Source organism: Canis aureus, chromosome 33 (assembly GCF_053574225.1).
Source record: "Canis aureus isolate CA01 chromosome 33, VMU_Caureus_v.1.0, whole genome shotgun sequence".
Taxonomy (NCBI): domain Eukaryota; kingdom Metazoa; phylum Chordata; class Mammalia; order Carnivora; family Canidae; genus Canis; species Canis aureus.
The window spans coordinates 29236085-29243719 of record NC_135643.1 but is presented as its reverse complement, the minus strand read 5'-3'; the positions used below and the strand labels follow the sequence as shown (position 1 = coordinate 29243719).

Sequence of the window (7635 nt, the reverse complement as noted above, 5' to 3'; positions counted from 1 at the left end):
TGATGTGAAGAGAAAGATTCAGAGAAATGATAGAAGCCGGAAATCCATGCTTTCTGCTTGGGGGTTCTTTCAGAGGTAGTCACATCACCTACTCTTGTTGTTGAGGCACACCCTGCTCTGAGGAAATGTCCTGGTCCTGATTTGGCTTAAGAGGGTAGGCTGCTCAGAGCTGCTGGGGTGAGTCACCGATAGTGCCTACGTTATCCCAAAGCACAGATAGAAAGACTGTGCTAGTCTCTGCTACCACCATGAAAGTTTAAATGGTCTCCAAACACTTCAGACTTCCCTAATGCTATCAAGAGAAAGCAACCAACTGAACTGTCCTTCCAGAGGAATTGCAGTTTTCATCAAGAGTCTGGGCAAGATGAGAGATTCAGCAACTATGTCATCAACTTGAATTTAGTAAGGTGAGTTGAAGTCCCATGGAGGTGGAGAATGGGAATAGGTGGGGGAATTTTGACCCTTGGTAATTGACAAGTAATTAAAGGTAAAAAATTCATAAGCAGGATCTCCAGCTCTTAGAAATTAAATACTCTAAATCCACCTTGTAACACTATACTGAAGCATTTCATATAAACTTGAGATAGAAATACGATAAATAGCTCACAAGCATTGAGTTTACAGCATATCTAACCCAATAGTTGAGAAAATTGAGGGCTGAGAAAGTGGGGATTTGCTCAAGGCTACACCATTATTTAAAAGGTAGCAAAGCATGCTAAGATATGCAAATTATCCCTTAATATGCTGCTATAGGACCTCCATCCTTCAAAAAGTTTGGGCTGTCTTTCAATCTGAAACAAATAATCCCTCTTCCAAAATAATAAACACAGATAGAACCCATCAAATACAAATTAAATAGCAACCACTACAAACAGAGATCATCACAAAATAAAACCAGAAAACTCCTTTGGCCCTAGTTTAATTTTAGAAAAAGGGGTGTTATGAGACAGACATTGGCCAAAACTTGTAAGAGGGAGAGATTTACCTCTTCAGACTTTGAACCCATTTGAATCTTAGAACTTGACCACTCCCACATATTAACACTGATTCGTTGTCTGGGTGTCGATTCAGCCAAGGGCAGAGTATTAGGTTAAATGTAGACTGAAGCCCCCGGAAGAGGGAAGCAACCTCCTTTCCTCCCTTTACTGTGTCCTCACTATGTGCTATGTTCTTGCTGTTTATTATCCTACTCAATCTTTATAACATCTGCCTGACAGCTGAAGTTACTGAAACTCGGAAACATTAAATAACTATCAGTTCACTTAGCCAACAAATGCTCAAGCAAAGGCTTGGACTTAGGTCATGTTCTCTTCAATATGTGACTTTCCAAGTCTTGGCTTTGTTCCCAGGTATATAGTCTAGGACACACTTCGAGCTCAACTCAACTGTTAAGTCTTCAGGTCACCTACATGGGTTAAAATTTAAGGCTCACCTGGTGAGAATCATGCTCTATATTGTGGTGGTTTCTTTCTCCTGATAAGATGAAGGGAGGTTCACTCATTGTGGATCCTCCAGTTTGGTGATAGATCTGCTTAGAGAAATGACCTTGTTTATTCGAAAATAGCATCTGACCTCATGACGCATTCGGTTCAGAGCTTTCGGCCACTAGCTTGATAGTCCCAGCTCTCATCACAACCAGAACTACCAGCCACACAACAGCTCTCCTGGGGGCCTCTTTGCCTCTTAGGTACTGACTCTGTCCCTAAGCAACACCATTGTGGTAGCAGGGTAGGGGTGAGGGAGACAGCACACTGGTGGAAAGAGAGGTCAAGCTTGCTGTGAGAGAACCCTCCTGTTGAGTAGACACCCCCCCCCCCCTTCTTTCTGGCTGAAAGATACAGTATAGGCAGTGTTTAAAGGTTCAGGGATTTGAGTCACTTGCCTGTTCTGACCACCTCCTCATTAGTCACACATACTCACAGCTTGGGGGAGAAGGACACTGCGTGCCATACAGGACCAGATAACAGTTGCCCTTGGGAGCAGAGTGAACCAGAAGCGGCTATGGAAGGCAGGCTTTGTGGTAACAAGAAGGTGAGGTGCCCCCTGATTCCCATGGGAGGATGTCATTGGCCTGTTTGAGTAAATTTGCAAGCTGGTAGGGTGGTAAAACCCATTAGGTTGAGGACCAGGTAGGGTGTGGCTGGTCCTGCAAATAGGGAAACTAGCCAGTTGGGAAGACTTTCCTACCAGGTCATGGGCTGGGACATATCTGGTGAGGGCAAGGGGTATCATATTTAGGCCCTTGGGCCCCTTAAGAGGCTCAAATACATTAAGGCAGCTCTTGAAATTTTAGGCCTTACAATACATTGTCCTGGATCTCCAGTCTGTACTCCACCACGTGCTGGTCATGACCCCAGGCTGGTTATCTTCAAGCTTGTTCCTCTCTGAGCGGTACTGTAGGACACTTGTCCCCATAGGGCTACCATGAGAGTAAGTATAAAGTGCTTAGCACAGGGCACAGATCATTAGAAGTACTGAGTAGATGTTAGCTATCGTCATCCTCCTAACTGGAAATAGTAACAGTAATGGATGGTCTCCTCCGGGTGTGTTCATGGTTAAACAGGTATTTAGGCAAGGTCTTGTTTTTAGGTATTGGGTCCTTTAGTGACCTCACTGGTCCCACTGAAGATACAGACATTTCTGTCTTCACATTGCTGCCTTGACTTTACTCGGGAGCAAGTGCTTCCTAACGTCACGATGCATCTGTGGAAGGGGTCACTAAGTGGCTTAAAAGGTTGAGGGGGAGGAACAACTCTAGTCAAGGTCTTTCTGCTAAGCTGAAGATTTAGACTATTTATAAGTTCTTTCCTTCTACTGTCTAGAAAAAATTTATTTTGATCAGAAATGGAAACAAAGGGATTAGGGGAATCAGAAGAGTGATTTGTAATTGGTCTCCAGGCTGCACTCTTGTTTCCATTTGTCAAGAGCAAGCCGCTGAATAAAACTGCATGGAAGGACTTTATTAGCAGTAGCTTTCCTCTTGCAGCCTGGGATTAGAGGAATACTTTAACCTTGACACATTCATTTTGTGATCACAAAGCCTTTCGCCTATCGGGTCTATTTTCCCCTTTTCATAATGCCCTGATCCTGGCAGAAGCTTTTAAAATGATCAGAGAATGGTTCCATATTTTTTTCTCTCTCTCTGTCCCTTCCTCCTCCTCATCTTTCCCCGTATGTACTCACCAATCTATACTGAGACGATGAAAAACAAACCCCTCAAGGATGGGAGTCTGATAATATTTTTTACACATATTCTAGAAGGCTATGAAAGAGGAAGACTTTGCCCTCGATGAAGAGTCAATGCACCCAGGGTTGATTTCCTAAGAGGAATTTATTGAAATTAACAGATTTCCAGGGGAAGCACAAAAGAGCACGTAGGAAAAATATCAAATGCCCTTAGTGAGCCATCAACTCACCTGCAAGGAACAAAGAAAACCAGGAAGCTGTGAGTCAGGAGAATAGGCATGAGACATTGCATCCAAATGGTGATTGTGACGAGGGTATAGACTCTTATTTTAAGCATCCATTTGAAATCAGGGTGGGGAGGGTGCCACTGATGTGCATAAATCTCCGAGGTTCCAACATACAATCGACTCAGGTATTTGCTCACGTTAGCGCCTTCCTCGGAGTTAAATGTTAATTGTAGCACTCGACTAGTATCTCAAAGACAGAACTTTGTTGCTTGATAGGTGGAGAAATCTATCCGCTGTACACCAATTTATTATAATTATGGAGTTTTGCTTTACTTTTTTCTTTATCCAGCAACATTTTTGACTTGTTTTAGATGAAAGTGTGTGTCTCATTAATTATGGCATTTAGTTCTCAGCTTGTAATTGGTATCTGGTGCTTCTCACTTGTAGAGCATCTAGTGTCGCTGTTTCAAGGGGGCCTGATGAATTTGCCCGAGGTGAACTGAAATGGAAAGTACCGACTTTCTGAAATAATAACTTCAGGCATTTCTGGTAGCTTCCACAGTTTCGGATTGTTCCAGTGTAGGGGGTGAGAGTGCTGAAAGGGAGGTAGTACATCTGATTCTCTCCCTATCAGAGGGATCGAGATAGGGCCTCTATGTTACCCAGCGGGGCTTTGTGCCAAAATGTAATCAAATAGGAAACTGGGTGCCAATGGTAATTTTTTGAAATGTGCTTTTATGACATCCTCCTCAAAGATGAAAGCAGAGTTCCCTAAAACAAACAAACAGCACCGGACTCGGGCTAAAGCTCTGATAGGAAATTTATTTATGTTTCACCAAACCCGACTTGAAAGTAATTGTACATGATTTGAAACTTTTAATTGTTCTTGTTGTTTCTCTCTGCAAATAAGGAAATCCTGGCTTTCTGTAGAAAACTCTAGATCCTGGCTATTGGTTTCTTTTCAAGGTTCTGCCACAGTAATTGCTTTCTGTTTGATTCTGTGCCCTTCTGAAATTGAAGGTTGCCTCGAGGCAGGAGAAAAGCCGCGGTGGTGACTTGTGGCTTCGGGGACGGGGGTAACCCACAGCTGTGGCTGGAAGCCAGTCTCATTATCCCACGGCTCAGTGGGGCCAGCCGGGGGGGCCCGTGTTACTGCTTCAGATCTGAGCCTAGGACGAGAAGGGTTGGAATCTCAAAGCCTTCTCTTTGCATTATTTATCATTTCTGACTGATAACAGCACCACTTTCTTCTAGGAACCAAACACTGGTCATTATGGTTTTGTTTTAATGTGGTATTTGGCATTGAATTTCACCGTTCTTCAACCGCAGATTTACAAACTGGGGATATATTAAGGGATATGTGTTTCACAGGAAATAGACATTTCACTTCTTTTCAGAACAATATGACTTTATTGCTTGTACACCAGCATATTCCTAATATTGCTTTTTGATTGCTTCCTGTAAATCTGTCATAACTGTGGTGGTGAAAGTTGAGGTGACTTTACTGGTGGCTGAGAACACGGATGTGTTCTGTGAAGTCAGAAACAATTTCATGAGCTATGTGACTCAACAGTTTTGTAAGTGGGATTTCAAAATCGTAAATTTCAAGTATGATTCAATCAACTGTTTATCTATCCAGAAAGGTGGGCTCTGTGGGGTATGTGTGTATCCTTGTGGAATGAGGACCTTACAGAAAGTGGCAGTTTACAGGGAAGGTTGTGGGACAGAACTGCCAGGGTTCAAATCCCAGCTGTGTCACTCACTAACAGGGAGACTGGACCGAGTCACTTCTCTGTGCTTCTCATGTGTCCCCTGAGGGTTTTAATGCTACCTGACATGCTAACACGTGCCTAGTGCTTAAAACAGTGCTAGGCACCTGATGAGAGCTTAATAATTGCCATCTACCATTATTTTCCTAAAACGTGCTGGTACTTTTAAAATTATGCCCATCGAATGTAAGTTGGCCTTTTCTTGCACACTCTGAGTCATCACCGGGGACTTGAGTGACTGCAGAGTGACACCCTCATCAGCCCTTGGTGATCTCACCTCCTGTCTTCCATTCGGCATTGCTGGGGCCTCAACGCATTAACCAATGTCTTCTCACCACCCCTCCCCGCCAACTGCCTGGCCATCACCTTGTGGGCGAGCCAGGTGTTCTTTCAGGTCTCTTGCAGCTCCCTCTGTTTTCTGCCCTCATTCTAAGTTCTTAGAGCTGATTACTGGTCCTGGGGCTCCCTATCTCCTGTTGGTCGCTGAGCGAAGATTTGTGAGCACACAGGTCCTCTGTCTGCAAGCACACATTGCATTAACCTTTCCAGTTTGATGACAAGTTTTTGTTTTAAAAAAAGAAGGTCTATTTAAGGAGAAAGCACCAGCTGAGGAATCAGGAAGCCTGCCTTTTCTGACTCTATCCCTGGAAACTTGGGGAACAACGCTTATTCCTTATTCATCTTTTTTTTTTTTTTTAAGATTTTATGTATTTACTCATGAGAGACACAGAGAGAAGCAGAGACATAGGCAGAAGGAGAAGCAGGCTCCCTGCCAGGAGCCTGATGCAGGACTTGATCCCAGGATCCTGATATCATGACCAGAGCTGAAGGCCGATGCTCAACCACTGAGCCACCCAGGGGTCCCTCCTTATTCATCATCATAAAAAGGGAGAATGGGCTGCCCACCCTGCCACCTTAGCAAGGGAGCTATAGTATCAAATGAGCTCATACAGGAGAAAGTGCTTTGAAAGAAAAACACAGGGCTTTGGGGTCAAAACATATTGGTCATGAACCCTAGCTCTACCATATATCATTTATGTACCTTTGGTCAGTGCTTTTCATAACTGAGAATAAAGCTTATCATCTTATTAAATCTGCTTGAATATTTAATGAAATGGTATATGAAGAACCTGACACAAAGTAGACTCTCAAGAAATGGTAGCTATTATCAAATCATTAAGAGACTTTATAAACACAGTGGATCATGATCCACTTCGTATTTAAAGGGCTGTGAGATCTGTCCTGTCCAATGCTGCCCCCATTTTAGCAGGTTTCCCTGTCTGGGATTTTTGTAGATCTTCCACTCTGAGAACTGAGGCATTCATGTTGAGCTGAGCTGAGCTGAGTAAACCCGAAGTGTGTTTACACTTATAAAATGGCTTGCTAGAAGCCTTAACTGTAGAATTTCTGAAGGAAAAGAAATGGCTGTTGTGAAAATCAGTTCTGAACTTTTTCAGGTTGTTTTCAAAAGGATGAGTTCTTCCACTTACCCGAATGAAAAACCTAATAAATACTGTGTATGGGGAGATACAGTCCAAATCACAGACCAGGAGGGCCTTTGCACATCCAGATGGCCTTGGGCCAGCTGGTCTTCTTTGTACACAGCGTGTGCACGTGTGTAAAAGCCTCCAAGAGCCACGTAGGGGTCACCGAAAAGGCATTCCAAGCAAGAGTGCATGGGGGCTGAGCCTTATTGGGAAAGTGAAAACTCTATGTGCAGACATTTCCCCACACAGGAAAGCAGGAAGGGCCTCCTATGGCTTTTTCCCCTCACTCCAATGTCATTTCTCCACTTCTGGGGAAGAAGAGGGATTGGAAAATTGAGCTGATGCCTAGTCGTACACATAAATTCAGAAAGTCCTCATTAGAAAGTAAAACCACGGGGTGGGAGTGATCCAAATAAATTGTATTGTCATAAAGCAATTAAGAGAAAATCAGGCAATCATAAGGTGATAAAAGCCTATTAGTTAAAGGGCCTGAAAAACACAGCGGGTTGTAAAAAATTAAATTCTCACACACAGACAAAATGCAAATACATGCAATTGTCTCTCGATGGCAAAGAGTCAGATTACTGATGTGTGTGAAGAGTTAAAATAAAAGCCTTGGAAAATGTGAGGCACAATTTGATTTCTCATCTGTGCTCAGACTTGAGGATTTCTGTCTTCTAAATTCCTTTCTTTCCTTTGCAGTAAGTCTTACAAAAAACAGTTTTGTGCTTTGAAAATAAGATACATCCCTTAAAATGAAATGTAAGAACATGAATGAATTTTACATTTTTTCATTCATTGAGACCTAGAATTCTAGAATTACATATGTCTAGAGAATCTTATTCTAATGCTGTTATTAAAAATGAAGAAACTAAGGTCCAAGGAGGTTAAAGCCAAGCTTGCACTTGCCTAGTGGGTGAGTCGATGGGAGCAGGTCTGACTCTAGAGACCAGACCACTTCTCTTT

General features: G+C 42.9%; 1 long non-coding RNA gene across 1 annotated transcript in view; it reads left to right on the top strand.

The window, feature by feature from the left end:
• The first annotated feature begins 1927 nt into the window (after positions 1-1927).
• LOC144303849 (uncharacterized) overlaps positions 1928-7635 on the top strand; it is a 54901-nt gene continuing 49193 nt past the window's right edge. The window contains exon 1 of the long non-coding RNA XR_013370851.1: positions 1928-2031. This is a non-coding gene — a long non-coding RNA (uncharacterized LOC144303849). The remainder of the gene's footprint in view (positions 2032-7635) is intronic.